This window comes from Manis javanica, chromosome 11 (genome assembly GCF_040802235.1).
Source record: "Manis javanica isolate MJ-LG chromosome 11, MJ_LKY, whole genome shotgun sequence".
Classification (NCBI taxonomy): domain Eukaryota; kingdom Metazoa; phylum Chordata; class Mammalia; order Pholidota; family Manidae; genus Manis; species Manis javanica.
Window position 1 is genome coordinate 15,585,619 of NC_133166.1, and position 21,150 is coordinate 15,606,768.

Sequence of the window (21,150 nt, forward strand, 5' to 3'; positions counted from 1 at the left end):
AAGACCACATGGTAAGGTGAAATCCCACCCCTGCCTCAAGTGACAGTAGAGGCTGTATAAGGGACTTCTCTTCCACCAATGAGTAACAAGAGGTCACTTCCCTCTTTCTCTGCTGGGTCAATGTCAAATAAAGCCAGTACATCCAGTTTAAATAGGATCCAGAGTCTCGTAACATGTTATAAAAGCATCAAGTTTCAATCAAAAGATCACTTATATCATGAGTCAGGAGATACCAAAACTGAATGAAAAATGATAATCAATAGATGCTAATGCCAATAACAAATATGCCATAATTATCTGACAAAGAATTTGAAAAAGCCATAATAAAAATGCTTCAAATAGCAATTATGAATATGCTTGAAACAAATGCAAAAAGGTATAAAAGCTCAGGAAAAAAAAATAGAAGATATGAAGGATAACCAAATAGAAATTTTAGAACTGAAAAATACAATAACTGAAATTAAAAGGTGAGTAGATGGGCTCAATAATAGAGCAGGTTGGACAGAGGAAAGAATCAGTAAACTGGAAGACAGAATAGAAATTTTACAATAGAGGGAAATAGACTGGATAAAATTGAACAGAGCTCTGGAACATGTGAAATTATATTAAAAATAATCTAATATTCAGGTCATTGGAGTCCTGGAAGGAGAGGAAAAAGGAGGTAGATATGAAAATGTGCTTGAAAATATAATTGCTAAATTTTTATAAAATTTGGCAAAAGATATAAACCTATAGACTCAAGAAGATGAAACTCAAATAGGATAAACTCAAAGAAACTCATGTCAATATATCATAATTAAATTTTCTGAAAAATAAAGACAAATAAAAAATCTCGAAAGCAGCCAGGGGAAAATGGCAACTTACTTATGAGGGGGGATCATTCAAATGACAGGCATTTCTCATCAGAAACCAGAGACCAGAAAGAAGTGGCACGATATATTTTCAAGTGCTCCAAGAAAAGAACTGTCAATTCAGAATTCTATGCCTTTCATAAGTATCCTTCAAAAAATAAGGAAAATCAATATATCCTCAGATAATAGAAAACAGAATTTGTTAGTTTTTGAAGTTATTCTCAGTATTAACTGATAGGTAGGTAGGTAAGTAGATAAATGATAGATAGATAGATGATAGATAGATAGATAGATAGATAGATAGATAGATAGATAGATAGATAGATAGATATAGATAGATGATAGATATAGATAGATGATAGATGATAGATAGATAATTGATAGATGATTGATAGATGATAGATATAGATAGATGATAGATGATAGATAGATAGATAGATAGATAGATAGATGGCAAGATATGCAGTCAGGCAGACATAACACTTTACTAGTATTGTCATTTTATTAATTCAAATGACGTATAGAAACTTTACATTTGTATAAGTCCCTTTCCCCTCTCTCACTTACACTATGATTGTCTTAAGTATTTCCACTACATATATTGAGAACTACATAAGTTAGTGTTATAATTTTTGGCTGCAACATAATTTAGGAAGTTCAAGAGAAGAAAGTCCTATTGTATTTACCCATATTTTTGCTTACAGTATTCTTTCTTCATCTTGACATTCCAGCACTTCCTTTCTATTTGCAGACCATATATCCAACACAAGACTAGCATCTAGAATTAGTATAAAGAACTCTAAAAACTCACCAGTTATGAAACAATGCAATTACAAAAGGGAAAAATATATGAAGATACATTCACCAAAGAGGATATACGGATGGAAAATAAGCACTAAAAAGCTATTCATACTCATTAGGGAAATGGAAATTGAACCAAAAGTGATATATCACTACACAACTATCAGAATGACTAAAATAAAAAATAGTGGTAAAACCAAATGCTGGAGAGGATGTGGAGAAACTAGATCATTCATGCATTTCTGTAGGGAAAATAAAACAATCACTCTGGAAAACAACTGAGCAATTCTTAAATAACAGACAAAACAAAACAAATAAGCAGGCATCTATCATCTATATAAACCAACATTGCACTCCTGAGCATTTTATCCTAGAGAAATGAGAACATGTGTTAATGAAAAACCTATCTATAAATGTTTATAGCAGCTTTATTCCTAATAACCAAAAGCAGGACACAACCTAGATGTCTTTCAGTGGGTAAATGTTTCAACATTATACAGTTATATAAATATTATATAAACTATAGTGCATCCATATGTCAAATTATTACTCAGTAATTAAAAGAAACAAATTTCTGATACCTGCAACAATCTGCATGAACCTCTAGAGAATTATGCTGAGTCAAAATAGCCAGGCACAGAAGGTTACATACTGTGTGATTCCACTTACATTACATTCTTGAAATGAAGAATGACAGAATTGGAGAATAGATTAATATCAGTGTCTTCCAATGGTTAAGAAAGTATCAGGGACAGGTAGCAAATGGGTGTGGCCATGATAGGGTCATATTAGGGATCCCTATGGTGTTGGAAATATTCTGTATCTTGAGTATATCAATGTCAATATCTTGGTTGTGATATTGTATTATAGTTTTGCAAGATGATAACATTAGGGGAAACTGGGTGAAGGATATAAGGATCTGTCAGAATTATTTCTTAACAATTAAGTGTGGATCTTAAACTACCTGAAAATTTTTTAAAAACTTAAGAAAAATCCCTTACCCCAAAGTTATGACTATGAAGATGAATTATTCATACAGTGTCAGTCCTTGGGTACATAGCTCTCAAAAACTTTCAACTAGTCTTATTTTCATTTTATGAAATAAATCAGTGAATGGACAAATGAAAGAAACTAAGAGAATACAGAACTATTTCCTAGAAATAATAATTATTCAAGTGTGACTTTTTTTTGGATAGGGAGATAAGAGTCAGTAAATGCTGTTCAGAGAAGTAAATCAGTTTATTCGTTTTTGTTCCTTTCCATTCTACACCATAGCATCAGTGCACAGTCATTTATTGAGCAGTTATTTGATTTTAGGCCATGTGTTATGATTTTATATATAACACAATCTTACCATAGGGGAATTTGTTCATTTATCAAGGGGTATGTGTGTATCGGGGGTAATGTGTTCTTAGGCAGCATCAGTGAGCACAACAGACAAAAATCCCTGCCATAGTGGAATTCTCATTCTAGTATCTATGTTCACAGCTTAATAGGAGAATGATACAGGTAAAAATAAATTACATTATAATTTAGCAATAGATACACACATATGGAAATACCAAGGAGTGAGAGATTAACTCCGATATTGGAAGCTGGGCTGGACAGCACTGATTCCTAAAGAGGTACCTTGCCAATGGGTTTCAGTCCTGGACAAGTTCACTGTAGCTTCAATGAGACCGAAATAAATGACAGTGGAATGCTCTTGGGGTGAAAGGGTTTATACCCAACTTTGTTTACACAGTGGCAGGTCAGTCACTAGAATCCCACCCATTCAGTGCAAATCTGCATGCAGCAAGCCAGTCTGGGCCTCTCTTCCCCTGCAGCCATCTTAGTCTGTGTCCTTGGTATTGCCAACACTCCAGTCTCTGCTCTCCTGCAGCCTTGCTGCCCTGCAGCCATGCAGCATCTCAGAGCAATGGGCGGAGCTCTTTATATAGAGTCAGTGACAACATATTGCCCACACTTGTGTAGTTAGCAAGCTGACTAGGGCCAGGGGAGAGTCCTGGCCATAGAAACTTTCACTGTCTCCACAGAAGGTATCACCAGATACAGGCTTTGAAGACTGTGACTTCACTAGGTAGTCTAGGAAGAGGACAGGGTTTTGGGGAGATAGAACAAAGAGCGTGTGTGGAGTCAGAGTTGCATGAGAGTCTACACAAAGTTGAGAGCAGATAATCAAAGACAAAGAGCCAGGAGGGTAGCTCAGGACAGAAAGGGAACCAACAGGGGAAAATTAGGGGGAGAAGAGAGAAAAGACTAAATTGAGTCCTGGAAAGCTTTGAAGGTCAACTCAAAAGAATGCATTGTGAATTGATTTAGAAAGCGACGTAGAGCCAATGGAGCATGTGTGGCAGGAATTGAAAAGCCATATCACAAAAGCTATCAAAATACTCGGGCATGATTTGTGCTTAATAAACCTGTGGTACTCTCAGCCTGTGACTCCATTGTCCTCGGAACTGTCATAGATTTTGCTGGTAATTTTGCATTAGCTCCCTAATTGCTGATGCCCTCCAAGAGACATTCTCGTAGGTAACCACCTGATTATGGGAGACTTAAGCTGATTTACAGTTTTTGTGAATGTCCTCTGTCCCCATTTCTTCCCTGATACAAGGGACATTTTTTTTTTGCAAATCGTAAGAAAAATATTAGAAATGCTGGCATTTGTAATAGGTTCATTTTAGAAATATGTCCTGTTTTTCTTGTTGAGTTAGGTTTTGTATTCATTTCAGGCTGCAGTGATCAGTGCTTTTGTAGATGCCTTTCAGCAAAGTTTCCTGAATGTTTGAAATCCTCACCCTGAGGTGTTCTGTTTTGTTTTGTTTTCTTTTCTTTTGACTAAGTAGCTCATTCCAAATTTTAATGTTTTTCTGTGAACTTCCGCATTCATTTGCCCAATCTTCGTTCCACAGGCAACTTTTGAGCACCTACTAGGTGCAGGAATCTGTTATATGTTCAGGATATCCTTATAGAGGATACAGTCTATATTTTCAAAATGTCCACAGTCATGTGGAAAGAGAGACCAGGAAGCCTGGTATGGTATGTGCTGTAATAAATCTGGCACGATGTGGTGTGGGAACACAGACCCAGTATCCTATCTCAGAATGAAGGAACTGGGGAATTGCTGCAGAGGAGGTGAACTCTCAGAGTGGCCAGGTGCTGAGGCAGGGGATAGGCATTCTGAGTGTTCTGGGCCTGCTGGTGCAAAAGCAGAGACCCAAGAGAGCTTCTTCATTCATAAATTCACAAGAAGCATCTGGCTAATAAAGCTGAACTTGGGAGAAGTGATAAAAATAAGTTCAAGAAAGAGCGAAGGATAGGATGTTCAAGAAAATTCCATTCCATTCTAAGGAGTTCGTACTTTATCCAAAAGGAAATGAGGATCCATTGAGTGATTCTGACAGGGAAGTATAGGATAGAGGATTGGGCATTAGGGCAGCCACTCCAGTGTCTCCACCATTCCTCTGATTAACCTGTATTCTCATGTCCACACCTCTCATGAGCTACCAAAGCTGGATGTCCCAGAGGACAAGGGCTGAGTGTCTTAGCATTCCAGTGCCAGTTTTCCACCAAACCTCAGCTTCCTTCCCCGTGAGAGGCTTCTAAATTCCTGCTGATTGTAGAGCCTGGGAGATTCCGAGCTGCTGATTGATTTGATTTCATTCTGCTGTAGTGCATGTAATTTCATGCTTCCAAGTCAAAGACATTTTCTGAAAATTCTCCAATCTCCCCAAATTACCTAGCTCTATATAGTTATTCCCAGCTTCATTGGACTCTAAATAACCCAGTTTGGGAGAAAATGCTTGGCATCTGAAAGGTCTGGTCATCAAGACTCAACAATTACTTTGATTAGCTCTCAGACTATTAGAAACTGTCGCAAAAGAAAGGAAAAAAACTAAAGCTGGGCATGTTATCAGACTGAAAAAAAAATATTGCTTTCTGGGGATGCCTACACACTCTTCTGCAAGGCAAAAAGGGGTTGATTCTTCTTAAGGAAAAATACACATTAGGAATAAAGTGGCAGGATGCCTCCAAGAATTTGATTGGTCAACTGGTAGAGAGAATAGTTTTTTAACAAAATGACACCTGCTTTAATATCATTTTTAAAATAATCAAAACAGAAATAAAAAAATTTGAAAAACAGTTTCCCAAATCATATCACTGTTAATATTTTCAAGAACATTCTTTAAGATATCTATGTATGTATATATAAACAATGACATATAATTTTGTGTAAATCAGGGCACCTTTGCATGTTTTAGAATAAATTTTATTTTAGAATAGTATTAGATTTACAGGAAAAAAAGGAAGATAGCACAGAGACTTCCTATATATCCCACATTTAATGTTCCCTATTGTTAAAATCTTATTTTAGTAAGGTGCAGTTGTCACAATTAATGAACCAGTGCTGATACATTATTATATTAATTAAGTCCATGTATTCAGATTGGCTTAGTTCTATTTTTTTTAATTTACTTATTTTCTCATTTACCTAATGTCCCTTTTCTGTGGCACGATGTCATCCAGGGTGCTGTGGGCTTACTCACGATGTCTCCTTGGGCTCTTTTATGGCTATGACTGTTTCTTAGACTTGGGAAACCTTTACAGCTTTAAGGAGTGCAGGTAAGATAATTTGTGGAATGTCCCTCAGTTGAGATGTGTCTAATGTCCTGGCAGGATCAGACTGGGGTTGTGGGTCTTGAGAAGGAAGATCCCAGAGCCAAAGTGCCGTATCATCACATCACATCCAGAGTGCATAGTATCCACATGACTTGCTGTCATTCAACTTGATCACCTGGTTGAAATACTGTTTGCTGAGTTTCTCTACAGTGAAGTTACTCTTCCTCCCCTCCCACTCTCCCCATGATGCTCTCCATTCTGAAGGAGGTCACATGTGTAACACACGATTAAGGAGGTGGGAGTTAATGCTCCACCTTCTTGAGGGTGGTATGTAAGTTATTTGGAATTCCACATGAAATATTTGTTTCTTCTTCCTCAAGCAATTACTTATATTAGTATGGACTTACGGATATTTATTTTATATATCCAGTACTCATTAATTTTTATCTTGTTCCTCATATTGTTCCACTTTAGCCATTGAGAACTCAATCAGTTGTTTCCTGTGTTATTTTGGCATATCCCCATTAGTGCGTGCGTGCGTGCATGTGTGCGTGTGTGTGTGTGTGTGTGTGTGTGTGTGTGTTGCAGCACTTTTTATTTTCTGCCACTGTAGGATACTCAAAGCTCATTTTCTAGTCTAGCCCCAGTCGTAGACTCAGCTATTTCCCCGAAGAACCCTGCTCCCCTTACCCGAGATTGGTATTATCAGCCAAGGACTGAGCAGTAAGTGTGCCTGTTGTTTCCAGGGTCTCTTTGCTTCGAGGCCCTCCCAGCTCTCAGAGCAAGGAAATGCATGCATATGTAGTAACCCATGTATATACACATATCTGTAAATATTCATTTACATAACCATCTATATTATGTAAATATGAGTTCATATGGATGTCTCCAATTCTAATTCATTACCATGTAGGTCGCCTACCTCTTGCTTATTTATAGCCCTACAAGTCTAACAATGAGAAATCTCACTTTCTCCCATCCACTTACTTAATTGCTCAGTTCCAAAATATATTTACAGTGGTTTCAGAACTGTTAACCTCTAGCCCTGTGTAAAACAATTTTACGAAGTAAAATACAGTGCTTATATTCAAGTCCATGCTGTTTTTGTAATCAGTTATTTCTTAAATAAAAATAACTATGTTAAAGTATCCTTTCAAGTCAATAGAGACGTCTCTCTATATAGGCTGTGTTTGGGTAGATTGTGGCATGTCTTATGTCTTATAAGGCATCGTAAGAATTTTGGCATTTTCTCTAAATGAGATGAGACCCATTGCTTAAGGATTGTCTCATAAACTTGCAAAGATCAATCTGGCCACTGTATTTTAAATAAAGTGTAGTAAGGCAAGAGAAGAAGCCAGAAGGCAGGATGGGACTATAGCCTCCCACCAGGAGATGATGGTGACTGGGGCCAGGGAGGTAGCAGTGGATGATTGATAAGTGGCTATATTTTAAAGATTAAGCTGCTAGGATTTGCTACTAGACTGACTGCGGGAGCAATATAAAAATCAAGGAGAATTTTGGCTTACATACTGGAAAGATAAGGATATCAGTTACAGACATGGAGCAGACTACAGGGGAAGTAGAGTATTTTGTTTTTGGGGGTGCAGTGATGACCAGAAATATATATGTGTCGTTTTAAGTCTGAGATACTATTTTTATATTCCAGAAGAGATAGACATTGGCCAGTGGATGGCCGCAAAGTAGAAGAGATAAGGCCATGGGTATCAAATAATCTCCTTTATTTCCATTGATGAAAAATCCACTTTTGGGTCACTGAATAGGTCTTCAGAGCCAAATACTCCCTCAGTATTTGCAAGAGTTGCTCAGCAACTCAAGTCTATATTCCCCCTGTCATCATAGCATCATTTGCCCTGTGCATCCTTGGATGTAAAATCCACCCCAGCTTTTTCCCAAAATTTCCCTCACAGTAGGGACCACATGCTGCTTGGTGGCTTGTCTTGTGACAATTAATTAAGTGGAATCCCAATACTGAGGCACCTGGGTGTGATACCCATACAGCTCAGCCTTACTGGTTGAATTCCTTCTCTGTTTTTGACTCAGCTCATCTTTTTCCATTTTATTTTATGTTTTATCCCACTATCAGACTTACCACACTCTGATCTTACTAACATGCATCTTTTCCCTCTTCTAAAATAAATTTCCCTTCAGATCTATTTTGCCTAAGGCATACTTGATACATTTAAATTTGGAGAACAGTTTTGTTTTGTTTTTTAATTATCTACTTAATACTTAATACTCATTAACTGTGGATATACCGTTTGACCTCCTTGGCTTCAGGGTTCTCATTTGTAAGATGGGTTGATGAACCTGCCTTAGTATTAAGAGTGTCAATAGCCATTGATATTTTATTTTGATGTTTTCAGGTGATTTTCACATCTGTCATTTTATTTTTCACTCCAGTTCTGTATGACAGGTATAAATCCCTAGTTGAAAATATAGAAACAATGGTTCAGAAGGATTTAGAAACTTATTCAAGGCCGTTCAGTTATTCACTCAACTAACATGTACTTCATGCATATTAATATATGAGGAGCTGTTCATGGTGCCAATGATAAAAAATAATGGCAGAGGCTCTCTCATTGCCATGTTTGCCTATGGTAAAGGACACAGATACATATAGAACACCATTTAATGAAATAGGAAAAATATCTAAAATCCTCTTTATAGAGTTATGCAAAAATATGAGGTATATTAAAAAAATTCCTTGCACTGGTCAAGTAGGAGATGTTCAAGAAATGTCAACCAGTACAAGTATCATTTGAGTAATGACATTTGAGGTGAACATAATTATAGCAATTGTCATTTATTGAGTGCCTACTATGTTCTACCAGTATTCTAAAATATTCTTTTTGTTAGAATCTTCTCTTTGCAAGCAGCAGACCTTGAGGAGCTGGCTTATGCAGGGAAGGGGAGAACTTATTATACAAGGTGCAGAGCTGTCTTGTGGAACCTGCTGAAGGTCAGGCAGGCTGCCAAGCCTCACAGAGGAAGCAGAGCCAGAAGCAGGGAGAGTCAAAAGGAACCCAGGGACTTTTCCCTCTGATTCTGTCTCAGCTTCTCTTTGCAAGTCTGTGCCATTGTTGTATTTTTCTGCATATCAACTTTCTCTGTTACTTGCCCTAGTTCTGGAAAATGTCCACTCTTTGCCTCTCCAATTTTAGTTTTGTTTTTGTTGCTGCTGTTGGTGGAGTTTGTGTTGGTGTTTTTTTGTTTTTTCTCATATCCCATTCAAAAATCAGTCAAGAATGCCTTGAGAAATCACAGGCTCCATTCCAAACTTCTGCTGAATTGGGGTCCCTCCACCTGTGGTGTGAGTACACAGAAGACACCTCAAAATATACCTCTGTGAGAATCTGTTTCATCAGGAGACAAGGGGGGATCATTTCCAGGGTAGAGAGAGGCTCACTGTGAGCTGAATGTGTACCTCAAAGGGTATCTGGTCTGTCTAGGCCCCCAAGGCCCCCATAAGGAAAAAGGTAGAGCCACTTCTCATTTCACAGATGTGAATTTATTTGTTCAACAAACACTTTTTGAAAGCCAATTGAATACCAGCCATGGAGCTAAGTGATAGGGAATGACAGCTTGTAAAGGTCGATTTCTATCAAGGATTACAGTCTTCAGATAAATTATTATATAACACATGTAATTTCAGTTTTAATAGAGGCTACAAAGAAGTGCAAGGACTATAAGAAAATATAGCAAGGGAAATGGATCTATCCTGAGGCAGCAGTGAGTGCAGAAAATACTATTACCCTATGGAAGTGAATTTGAATTGACGTCTGAAAGATGAGTAGCAATTAATTAATGTATGAAGGACCAGTGAGCATTCCACACAGATGGATGGAAAGTCAGAAAAAAAAAAAAAGCCTTGTAGACAAACTCCTAAAGATGAGAGGAATGGCATTTGGTTAGCAGTTGAGGTAAACAGGGGCTGAAATATGAGTAGTTCACAAAATTTGTTTTTTAAGTGCAATGGAGAACTTCCTTTACAGTCTTTGAGTCAGAAGAATGACAGGATCAAGTTTTGTGTTTTATAAAATCACTTGGACTACAGTGTAGAAAAAGGATTGAAGGAGGGCAAGAGTGTATGTGGGGAAAATACTCAAAGACTATTTCAGTGGCTCAGAAAAAAAGGATGGGAGCTAGATAATGGGAATGAGTAATAAGGATGCAAAGAGACACAGACTTTCTTCTTTATTTTACTTTGTGGAATTATCTCATTATAATAGGTCAAGGAAAGCCATTGAGATACAGGAGCAATGGCTGAAATGGAACTTTAATCCCGGTTGTAGGCTCCCAGTTTTATCCCATTCTAGGTGACCAGGACATACGTGAGATAATGTCCATTTGATTTTTTATTAACATGTGATGATATGGAGCTAATGAAAAGGCAAGTGACATATAGAAAGATATTTAATATTAGTGAATTGAGAAGGAAAGAAAAATGATCTCTTGGAGCAGAAAATGTTGAATTCAAATTCAAAACACAAGATATTTTACATTCTCTCAATATTCTCTTCTTTATAGCTTTATTTGCTTTACCATGAAACATCATGTATACACACAGATTCTTCATAAAAGATATGCCACTTTTTTTCTACTTAAAGAAAGCTTTCCTTTCCAGCTTTTAAAAGAAAAGTGCAGATGAAAGACTGAGAAAAAAAATCATTTGCCTACCTACAGCAGGAAACCCAGGAACAGGCAGATGCAGGAACATGCCCTCTATCTTTTATTTTGTAGCAATAGCCAAGGTTTTCATCTCTGCAGGGATCTGCTCATAAAACCCCCTGAGCTCTAATGAAAGCTACCCCACTCCTTAATCAGGGAAGCCTGTGAAGGTGAAGCAGCGGAAAGGGATCAAGAAATGGAAACCTTGAGTTGCCCGTTTAATGCTCTTCCTTCCCTTAGATGGTGGTGGTACTTATGGTTATGTGACTTTGGGGAAATTACTTAAGCTCTTGGCATCTTCATTTTCTCATCCGTAAAATGAGAATACAAAGAGTATTTTGTTTATAGGGTTGCATTGAAGATATAATGGACACCAAATGAGAGATTATTGAGATGGTGGGGAAAATATTATTTATAAATTCCAGATTATGTTAAAATTCAGAAAATGCTGGAGGGAAATGTGCTATCTTAAAACAGAGCCCCTTGTTGCTAAAATGAATTTATGGGTCACACATAACTTATAGTGCATACAATTCATGACATATATTCATTACATACAATAGACTATAACTCCAAGGAAATAGAGATGATTAAGATGTGGTCACCAATCCCTCTCTCATTCTCTTTTGACTCATTTCAGTCAGATATCCATCTTCACCCCCCCATCAGAAAAGGGCCTACTGGTATCACTAGTAACTGCAGTTTTGATAACCCAGAGGCCATTTCTTGGTCCCTGCCTTACTTAATCTCCAGCGGCGTTTGACATACTGTTCCTGGGAACATTTTCTTCACTTTCCTTCTTAGGACATTAATCTCTCCTCTTCACTCACTCACTCGCTTCCTCGATAAGTCATCATCACCCCGTACCTCTCTGAACGTTGGTATATTGTAGAGCTCATTTCTCCCATGTCGTCTACTTTCTACCCACAGTTATCACTAGCTGACATGATCCAGTTAAATGGTTTTAAGTGTCATCTCCACCACGTCATGGATTTACATCTCTAGGTCAGGTCTGAACTCTCACTCCAGACTTGTGGGTATACCTGCTCAATTGGCATCTCCATGTAGCTGTCTGAAGGCATCTCAAAATTAAGAGTTCCAGCCCTGAGCTTCTTACTCCCACCACCTCACAATCTGGCTCATACTACAGTCCATTCCTCTTAGAAAATCTCAACTCTATCCTTCCAGGAGCTCAAGTAAGATCTCTGGAGTCATCCCTGATTCTTCTCTTTTACACCAAACATCCAATCCATCAGCCAATTTGTGTGTTCCTATCTATAAAATATACCTGCTCCTCATTTACTTTTCCTCTACTCCTCTGGACCAAGTGAGTCCCATCTGTTGCCTTGATCACTGGGACAGTCTCTTAATCCGTGGAAGAGACTCCTTCCCACATGACCTCCTTCTGTCTGTTCTCAATGCAACATAATAACTCCTTGAAGTGCACATTTAATCATTGCAGTCTTCTGCCCAAATTTCTCCAATGTCTGTCTATTTCACTTAGAGTAAAAGCCAAATGCTTTACAAGGACCTGTGAGATCCTCTGCTCTGGCACTTGTCACACCCCATCACCTCTTCATCTTTCCCTATCTTTTTTAATTCAGACACTGGTCTTCCTGGACTGAAGAAGACCTGTCTCAGGGCCCTGAATTTCCACTCTCCCTATGACATCCCACCTTGGCTTCAGATGTCTCTAAAATGCCCTAGTATGACCCTCTCTAATCCTCCTATATAAAGCTAAATCTTCCCTGTTAACTGACTACCCCTTCCTGATTTATTTTCTCCATAGTGTTCTTTTTTTCTTTTACCATTTCATGTACCACACATTCATTGGCATGTTTTCTCACTCCAGAAGGCAATTTCTACTTTGTGTGGACTTCTTGTGCACCCCTGCCAGGAGCGGCCAGAGCACTGCCTAGCATGTGGAAGGCACACAATATACCTGCAAAATAAACAGATGGATTAAGAGTGCTGTCTATGCCCTCACAGACCTCCCAGGTTTTGTTCAGTAAGTTCAGCTGATATTTTGGAGCACCTAATCAGTGCCAGGTCTGGTTCTCGGAGCTGGGCTGTATACATCACAGAAACTTTTTCCCTTTAGGAGCTGAAAACCTGGTGGTGAAGCGGATAAAAGTTTCAGATTGGGTGCTCCTCTCACCAAAACTTTGCAGCCTGAGAAAGGGCTTGCACCTAACTATGTGAGTGACCCAGAGATAGAGGTTGAGTACTGAGAACAGTAAAAGAGACATGTAGTCAAATCTAATGTGAGTGTGTGCTATCAAGCTGGTCCCCCTATGGGCAACTGGAACTCAGATCCACTGTGCCCCTCTAAAAAGTGGTATAGACCATGTCTCCGAATGACAGGCTTGTGAGGCTGAAAGGGAGCCTAGTTACCAGTCCCTCCTCCACCACTGGCTAAGGGTTGCCTATAGCATGCTAGCTCTCCCATGGTTCCAGGACATGTGTGCCAAGTGCCATGGGCATTCGAGAAGACCCCAGGAAAAAGCAGATGCCCAGTGCGGATGACCAGGGCACTCCTGGCTTGTGAGTGCCTCAAGTCACAGTAAGGGGCTGAAGGGCATAAGGTGGGGCACATGAGGCACCCAGAACAAGTAAAACAGAGAACAATAAAAGAGGTGCTGCAATACATGATTAAGATAAGTAAAAAGAAAATGCAGTAGTAGAATAAGGCAAGAAAACATTGATTATAGCTTTTAAGGGAAGGGAAAACTTTGGGGTAGTGCCACAATTTTAGCAGGAACAGGAAAGGTAGGTAGAAGTTATACTATCTTTTGAATTAGTTTTCAGGCTGATTTCATGAATAAGAAGAGATATAGGAAGAAGTTAGAAACACATTCACTTCAGTCATTTCCATTCAACTTGTTCTAAAAAAGCAAACAGCCACAGTTGATCTTACTGAGGGCTTGGAACATTAGGTGTTTAAAAATATTTGATGAGTGATTATAAACCACAATACAGCACAAACTATACATAGAATAAAGATTTAAAAAAAGAGTTACAAGTAAAGGAAAAAAAAATTCCTATTTCATTGCATTTGCAGTCCAGAAGAAGGAATCAAATTTTTGCATTTATTTTTATAAACACAGTAACATTAAACAACTGTATGCTCCCTATTATTCTCTTTCTCCTTCCTTCTAGTTTTTCAACATTGGGTGCTCTTTATTCAGTAAAGCTTCAGGATGACCCTTCTGGAAAGTTGGTATGATATAACACTAAAGCAAGTGGTTTGTGTGTTCTGATTACTTAGTTATAATAGATGTGCTGTAACTCTGGGGGTAGTTAAATCAGTTAAAGGGAGAAATAAAGTTAAGAAACCCAATTACTTTTTACAAGCAGTCATCTCATTTCTCTCTTCACCAGGCTGCAGCAGAAGAGACTTTCACCCAACCTCTCTGGTCCAGATAAACCCTCACATGTCCTTGTAATTACCTATTGATATGGAGATGGACTATTTCACTCCACCCCTTGGAAACACCTATTGATATGCAGATGCACTAAAGGCAGGCAAGAGATTCTGGAAATATTTCAATTTCACCCACATGTGCACAGCCATGTCTGTTCCAGTCAGACTTTGGGCTATGATAGCCAACTACCATCGATTGGGTGGCTTAAACAACACACATGTATTACTTATGCTTCTGTAGGCTGAAAGTCTGAAATCAGAGTACCAGCATGGTGAGGTTCTTGGTGAGGGCCCTCGTCCTGTTGGTGTCTGTGATGTGTGCATGCAGAGAGAGATCTTTGGTTTCTTCCTCTTTCTGTAAGGGCATTAATCCCATGATGTGGGCTCCTCCCTCATGTCCTCATAACCCTAGTTATCCCCCAAAGCTCCCACCTCCAAATACCATACATTGAGGGTAAGGATTTCGATATACAATTTTGGTGGGAACACAGATATTTTACCCTGTAGCAAAGTCTTTATCAGAATCTTCCTATATTCCTTATAATATTGTAAAGGTGGAATATATGCATAGGTTAAACATGGTGGCAGGTATAAAGGGTCCTCAGAAAGAATTAGTGAGAGCAGGAAAGGATTCTAGACCCAGTGGCTTATAAAGCTGGTTTAGAAGGGAAAGTCAAAGTAGGATTAGAGGACCAGGGAACATGACAGAGCTGCCACTAGCCGTGGACACAGTGACAGGAATTAAGGTGCACACACAGATGCATTATGATTCCCATCCAGAGGAATGTGACATCCAGAGCGAGTATGTTGCTAAATGAACAGTTGAGTATTGAGATGGAAAAGTTGGAGAAAGGAGAAGAGAAAACATTTTGCCCCCATAAAAACAGTTTTTTCTTCACTATTTACCTGAAGTGTGTGGGCCTGAAAATTTTGGGGAAAAAAATACTACTATAGAGCTACTGTACCTGTGTGCAATTCTACCCTAAACTGCATTTACAATATGGATAGGTTTTTCCTAGGTTAACATATATATGACATTTTATTGAAAATATTTCATTTGAGCACTATGTGTATGACTCATTGTGGATGGATGGATGGATGGATAGGCAGGTAGACAGGTAGGTGAATGGACAGATAGATGATAGATATAGATTAGATAGATAGATAGATAGATAGATAGATAGATAGATAGATAGATAGATAGATGACAGATAGATATGCGCATTCCTCAGCTTCAAGATGCCCCCAGCCTACTTGTACAAGAAACCTACTAGTGTACACCTAATCTTGTCATGTAGTTAGTTCTCTGGTAAAAATACACAATTTAAGAATAAAGAAATTTGAGGGTAAAGGAGGGATCTAAAATTTTCACCTTTCAACTCTGAGGAATGGATCTAGGAGAATTTCAAGAAGAAATGACTTTTGGACTCACTCATTCAAGGGAAGAGTATCAACATACTGGAGATGGGGAAAGAACATTTCAAGTAGATGGATAGCAAAATCAAAAGACAATGGTGAATGGTGTCTTCAGGAATGCTGAGTAGACAACAGCATGGCTAGAGGTGGCTGCAAGATTAGGACCATATGCGGGGTGGAGTGGGGAGAGTGGTTTGACGAGCTTGGCAGTGACAGTAAGGTTGTGAATGCAGAGGCCTAACTAGGAGGCCAGGGTAAGGAGCATGGCCTTTGTGATGCTGGCTGGCAATTCCCTATTCTCACAAGATTCACCTCTAGAACAGGTTCCAAAGACAAATAAGTTTAAATGATTCTTTATTGTTTGAAGGTCCATGATGCACATCGGCTTACTAAAGCTGCAGAAAAGTAAGGATAACTTAATTTCCTTAACTTAGTTTAACTTGGTTGAATTCCAACACTTTATAAAAATCTCTAAAACATACAAATATTTCTTTCTCCCCCTCTCAATATCTATTTGAATCCCATTGGAACACCACTGTGGGGAATTCTTTGAAATAGAAGGGTTTAAGCAAGGAACTGCTGAGATAAATTTTGCCTTTTTAATTGTCACTGTGGTTATAGTGTGGAGCCTGGAGAAGAAGATTTCAATCTGGGAACAAGTTGATGAAATAAGAAGCTGTCACAGAACTTTAACTGGAGAGGGTGGAGAAGGAATCAGGTGCTGGTTATAGAAGAGAGTAAAGGGGGGAGTGTGAGCAAGTTTTAGGAGATGACTTGTTGAAATCTGGTGACTTCTGGACTTTGGGGACAAGGAGAGGGATCTTGTGTGCCATTCATGTTCTGGTTTGTGGAACTGAGTGAATGGTGGAACCATTCACAGAATGAGAAGTCTTGGAAAGGAAAACAATAGTGGATGAAAAATTCACTTGGAGACTCTTTAACTTTAAGATACACATTAAAAAAGACAACTAGGATACTGACACCCTTCCAACTTTCTTTAATAAGTCTCCATTGTCTCCTCCTACCATCCCCGACGGCTCATGCTGCCTCACCTCCCTCCGCATTGATCTATAAACCTCACTGTTCACTGCCCTGAGCTCATGGCCATTCTCCAAGCGAGCCATTTACGTTCACAACTCTGTGCATTTGCCCCCACTGCTCTCTTAGTCCAGAATGACCTTCCTGACTGTATGAGTTAGGATTGTTTTTAACTGACAGTAATAGAGGCCCAATTACAGTGGCTTAAAATGTAAAAGTTTATTCTCTCACATGAAGAAAAAAGAAAAAAAAACTTCCTGGTGATGGACTGTCCAGCAACTGATTGGTTTTGCCCTCACAAATGGACCAGGAACACCAATTTTTCTATCCTTTTGTCCACAGTTCCTAGCAAGCAGCTTCTAATCTCAAGGATGTAGAATGGCTAGTGGAACCCCAGCCATCACATCCCACATCTCATACAGAAAGTAAAACCAAGAAAAGCAAAAAAAAGATAGAAAAAGAAAAATTTGACGTACCATCTAAGTGTATCCACTGAAGACACCTTGCAAAATGTTCTAACAACTCACCTTTAAATCCCATTGACTATGTCTACATGTGAAGTGGCCAAGAAATGTAACCTAGTCTTCTCCTGTGATGCATGGCTGCCTAGGAAAAATGTGGGAGGAGGCAGATTTTCCATTAAAAACGAAGAAGAAAATGTATACAGAAGAGCAGTCTCTGCCACCCTGAACCCCAGCCCTGCTCACGGGTGACTCAGCGTCAGCACCGCAGCCGTGGGAAGAACTCCGAGCTGCCCTTCGCGGCCGCGGCGCTGTTCTTCCAGAGCATGCGTGGTGCCTACTGCTCTGTGCTTATTCCTGCCATGCTTGCCTTGTCCATTCATGTTCATCTGCCTCGCTTCTGCCAAAAACTTGTGAGAAAGATATTTTTATTAGTCCCTGTATCTTCTTTTGACTTCTCTGAACCTCAGGGTTTGATGCCACCTCTGTCCCCGTTTAGCAACTGGAGAAGCTGAGTGTCACCTATGATTCTCTTTCTTTAGGATGCATCAAAATCACCCAGAGGGCTTGTCAAAATCAGATGGCTGGGCCCTACTCTCAGAGCTTCTGACTCCCTGGGTGTTGGCACAGGGCCTGGGAATATGCATTTACAAGTTCCTGGGTGAAGCTGACGCAGCTGGTCCGGACCCCACATGGTAAAAATCTTTGTTGTCAGGCTCTCCTACAAGGCCTTCTCTTTCACTACAACCCAGGCCACTTTCTTACTTCCGTACTGGCTAGCTGTACACCTGTCCGCTTCCCCGCTGCTCCCATGCTTACTTCTTCTCTGCTCTCTAACCTTTCCCGTAAGTAAAAGCATCTCAAATAAGCTGACAGTTTGCCAGCTGAGTGAGCCTTGCACAGTAAATGGGAGATGGGTTGATAAATGTCAAGGACATAGTCTGGGTTATCCACACTGCCGTAGTTACCCGGCCTCATTTATTTTAGCCTTTGCCACCATGACCTTCACAGTACATCCCTTCTCTCCTTTGCTGCCATGTTTAGACAATCCCACGCCACTGACCCCCCATTCAGCTCACAAAGGCACAAAGGGTTAATTCTCTTCTGGGAAGTCATGCTAGCCCTCATAAAGGCCCCTCATTGCTAGGAGAACTGCTAACCCCCCACAAATCCTCCCAATGATGTTTGTGCAATATTTCAGTGGAACTAAAAGATTTTCTCCAGGCCAGTAATTATTGTCATTAACATTTAGATAAGTTGGCCATTCCCTGCTCTGCATTATTCTGTGTTCCAATCTCTCATAATGGAGATGGGGAGGACTGAAGAATCTCAACCCAAATGCTCTTTGCTAATAAAGCTGACTGCTTCACTTAGGATGGTTTCTATTCCATGCAGCTAGCATCAGCCAGTTGCCACCCTCCCCCAGCCTCTGTGCTCCTCTGAAGGGGCCTGTGGTGGCTGTGGACCCTTCTGCTCTTTAATCTCCCAACCAGAAGAAGCCTGAGTTCTCCTCTTCCTTGTGAGCAAGAGTCAACTCACTGGGGCTCCAAACCTATGTGGTTGTCCTGTGTGGCTCCCAGGCTGCTACACCCTCACACTCCATCTGTTGTCACCGGGTCTGGAATCAGGGGCCCCCGAGCCAGGCTTTGATCAGTCACTTTGCCCTTAAAACACAGCAAATCCAGATCTCCTCCCAGACTTCTCCAACACCAGGATCTGTATTCTATGATTACCACTTAGCATTTTTTTTTCCAAGTGGTTACTCAGGCTTAGATATAATTATAGTTGGTGTGTCCTTATCAGAAAACCTAATCTAGGGGTATGCAATGGGCTTTGGAACCAGGCCAAATGAATTTCCAGGTTATATGTATCAGGGGCAGCAGGCTGAGAAAGTGGACAATTAGATTCAAGCCTGCAAAGTAGAGGTGGCTGCGCTAAACTCTTTACCGGCCAGCTGGTGTCAAAGGGGACAAGCAAACCCTGAGAAGGACCTAGAATTACTTGTGTAACTCTAGTGGGTCAGACACTTGACAGATGCGATTGGCACACAGGTCCACCAGGCTGGGAGTGTAAAGGGCAATCTTATTAGCTTCTAGTTGCCTGCATGAGAGCCCTGCTGACTTGATTGCTCTGCTCCAAGTAATTCTGTCCACATTACCTTTTCGGTTATCTTTTGTCCTACATTTTTAAAGTATTCAAATCTACAAAAGAAGTTGAAAAACAGTACTTTTCTTTTTTTACCTGGTTTTACATTAACATTGTGACATATTTGTTGTAAACATCTTCCTTTCTCTGTGCGTCTCTCTGTTCACCTACCATACACACACGTATATACAAAAACTATACAAACACTTTTTTTTAACACTTTGAAAGAAATCATAATGTTCAGGTCAGGTTAGTCCCCTTTACTGACAATTGAAGGAAAAAAACCATTGGCTAAAACAATAAAATCCTGTTCACAGCCTGATGTGAACACTTTGTCCTGGCCTGTAGACTCAGTGGAAAGTGCCTGGAAACTGCTTCTTGTCATGCCTACAGGGATGGTAGGGTGACCAAATAATCTTTCACCCATACCAGGACACTAAAAACTGAACACTGAGTGAGATTGTCACTGTTGAATGGAGAAGGTCTCTCTCAGCACTTTTTGTGGCCACAAAGCAGTAGGATCAGGAGCCCAAAGTGTGTGGATTCAAGGTTTATCTCTGCCACTTATGAGTCTTTGGCCCTGGCCTTGTTTCACCTCGAGGCCTAGCTTCTGTGCATTGTAGCAATACTGCAAACAAAGCAAGACAACAAAAACATACTTGTTAACACATTTTCAATGCTACAACATGCTAAACAAATAAGGAGGCTAGTCCACGAAGATTCATGCACTTAGAAGCAAGGCAGCCTTGCTCTATTTTAGTTTCATGTAGTCTATAATGTCAAACACAGTGGCCGGGCCTTTGCCGTTTTCATGGAAATCCTCTGCCCTTTCCTACCTCTTCACCTTTCTCATGCCATTTCCTCTTCTAAAATTGGCCTCACTCATACCTTTGCCTTAAAATCTACCTATTCTAATACCCTGCTGAAATATCACCTCCTCTAGGAAGCCTTCCTAGATTTTCACTCCCAAAGAAGAGACTTTTCCTTCTCCACACACCCACAGCAACAATTTTCCCCTGTCTCACAGTCTTCTGCTTACAGGTATTTTTCTTCATGAGATGTCTTTCACATGAAACTAAGCAATACTTGAGAGGAATAACCATACCTTTTTTGTCTTGCTTTATCTTTTGCCCTGCACCTATACCATGGACTTGCAAATTCTTAGATTACAGGTGTCTATCAAGTATCTTGTAGCCTTAAGCAACAGAAACAAGACTCAACATGCTTTGACTCATAAGGAGATTGATTATCTCATGTAACGGGAAGCAGAAAGAAAAGGGGTCCCCTAGTGAAGGTCCACCGGGGCTCCTGCTTCATCCTCCTTTTGTTAAAGGCCACAGAGATTGTTAGCAGAAACTAAGGACACAAATTCTCTTCTTTAATTTAGCAGACACAGAAAGAAAAAGGAAATTACTCACCTAGCCAAGGATTATAGTCCTATTCTTCAACCATCTTGAGCCAACTTAGCCAAACTATGCATGTGTGGGCCAATAGTAGTTGCCAGGGGAATGCCATGCTTTTAAAAGCAGGGTTCTAGAACAATAGGTGTAGAACTGCCATGGTGATCTAGTTTCTCAGCACTGTCCAATTGAACTTTCTCCGATGAGTAAACACACCATTCTTCACTGGCCGATACAGCAGCTACTGGCCACATGTGGCTATAATGCATTTGAAACCTGCAGGTGCAATTGAGTAAATAAAGGTT

General features: G+C 39.8%; 1 long non-coding RNA gene across 1 annotated transcript in view; it reads right to left on the reverse strand.

The window, feature by feature from the left end:
- Positions 1 to 20,944, reverse strand: part of LOC140844178 (uncharacterized) — a 38,388-nt gene extending 17,444 nt beyond the window's left edge. Inside the window, exon 1 of the long non-coding RNA XR_012122385.1 lies at positions 20,864 to 20,944. This is a non-coding gene — a long non-coding RNA (uncharacterized lncRNA). The remainder of the gene's footprint in view (positions 1 to 20,863) is intronic.
- Positions 20,945 to 21,150: the final 206 nt, after the last annotated feature.